A 2,500-nucleotide genomic window follows, 5' to 3' on the forward strand; every position below is an offset into this window, starting at 1 on the left:
GACTAAATGTCTTTTCGTCATTTTCATCAATATGAATATATATATATATATATATATATATATATATATATATATATATATATATATATGTATATATATATATATACATATGTATATATATATATATTTATTAACATACAAATGTATATATGTATATATACATATATACATGTATATACATACATATATATGTGTATATATGTATATGTATGTATATTTTTAAACACACATACACACACACACACACACACATGTCAAAAGAGTTCATGACCCTTGCTACCAGGTCAGTCCATCTGTTGACTTTTTGGTCTAACAGCCCAGAGATATGAACTACACTACCAAGGTATGAAAAGCTCTCTGTGACTTCAATGTCCTCACCGCAAGCATGTACCGAATGAACAGGGCTAGGGCTTCGCTTCATTACTAAATGTATCTAGAGCTGCCACTAAGATTTCCAAAGACTCAGATCGAATAGCAACATCATCGGCAAAGTCAAGGTTGGTAACCTTGATATTGCCCAGAGTTGCACCACAATGGCTTTGAACAATAGCTCTGCCCAATATCCAGTCCATGCAAGTGTTGAAAAGTGTTGGTGTAAGGACACAGCCTTAACTCACTCCTCAACTAACAGGAAGGAAGCTCAACGGGCCCCCACCATGCTTTACAGCACTTTCAGTACCAGTATACAGGCTTGCTATTGGTCCAATAATCCTTGTTGGAATTTCCCTCAGTTTCAGGATCTCCCAGAATGATTCCTGATGCACTGTATTGAATGCCATCTTGAGATCGATGTAGGCTGCAAGCAACCCATGCACGAACTCATGACAGTGCTCTACAGTGAATCAAAACGCAAGGATACGGTTTATTGTGGACTTACCAGGAATGAATCCAAATTGCTCCGTCATCTGATGCCTCAGTAGGTAGTCTCTGATACGTCTTAGAAGCATGTGGGCAAGAACTTTGCCTGGTATACTGAGCAATGTGATGCCTCAGAGATTGATGCAGTTCCATCGGTCCCCCTTCCCCTTCCAAAGAGGAATGACCACATCCCTCAACAGGTCAGGGGAATTGGTATCAGACCACCAGATGGCAGCCAGGATAGCATGCAAACCCCATGCCGTAGATTCACCACCAGCCTTTAACCGTGCAGTTGGGATGCCACATATACCCGCTACTTTACCACTCTTTAGCCTGGAGATCACCCCTCTAGCTTCAGTTATGGTCAGTGGATCCTTACTGATGGGTGGGTCCGGCAACAGAATCACGGCACTATCCGCATCCGAGTTAACTGTAGGTCAGTCAACCTGGTACAAATGCTCAAAATCCTCAGCCCAATGCTCCCGCACTCCAACAGGATCTAAGACGATCTGGCCACTTACTAAGCGAGCTGCCATCACCTGTGAAGAGGGCTTGGAGCTTTCTTAGGCTTAGTATGCAGGTCGAACGTCATTTACTAAGAAATAGCCTTCGGCCTCCTCTGCAAGACTTCTAATAAACTGTTCCTTGTCCCTTCTTAAGAGAGACCAAGTTCTGCGCACCAGAGAATGGTGCAAATCCCAATCCCCTGCCAGACAAGCCCCCGGCAAGCATATGTAGCTTCCAGAATCTCCTGTGAGATAAAATTCTGTCTTACTCTCAGGCATTCACCAATCAATTCTAGAGGTGCATCAAGCGTTTCATGCTTGAAGGTGTCCCACAGAAGTACAGGGTCCGTCAGATTTTCGAGCACTGTGAAACGACCCGGGTACACTCCTCATCCATCAGCCTGTCCAAGTGAATCATCCTAGGGTGATTATTGGCCCACTGGGGAGTTTTGAAGTGGACCTAGAGGGTAGCCACAACCAATCTATGGTCACTACCACAGAACTTGGCACTTCTATACACCCTGAAGTTCTGGAGGATCGTCCAACAAGTGCTAACGAGTATGTGGTCGATCTCCTTGGCTCCATAACCTGCATCGCTGTACCATGTGCAATGATATGGGTCTAAGTGCTGGTACCAGAAGCCAGAAATCCTCAGTTTCTGGGACCTTGCAAAGTCTCGGAAAAAGAGGCGATTCTCGGTGCCGGCATCAGCTCCTGAACCATAGGTACCGATCACAGCCAGATCCTGCACTGAAGTGACCCAGAACAACACGGATATCTCGCCAGGACAACTGTATGCCACAGATGCAAGTCTGGCATAGAACATCTTTTTCACGTCGAGTCTACAAACATCGGTAGGAGCGTACACAGCAATAAGAGACATGAAGCCAAATGCTAGCTTCAGTCTCAATACCATTATATGCTTATCGACTGGAGTAACCTCTACCACCGTAGGCTGGAGTCTACTGGAGATGGCTATGGCTACTCCCTGAAGATCAAGATGCGGCCTGACCAGTAATAGGTGTAGCCATCTACAGGGATCATGCTGCTGTCAGGCCTTCTCACCTCTGAGAGAGCAGCAACCCCAACTCCTAGTTCCCTCAATAGTAGAGGCAACCAGTCATCCTGACGCAAAG

This window comes from Penaeus vannamei, chromosome 12 (genome assembly GCF_042767895.1).
Source record: "Penaeus vannamei isolate JL-2024 chromosome 12, ASM4276789v1, whole genome shotgun sequence".
In the NCBI taxonomy this organism is placed as follows: Eukaryota; Metazoa; Arthropoda; class Malacostraca; order Decapoda; family Penaeidae; genus Penaeus; species Penaeus vannamei.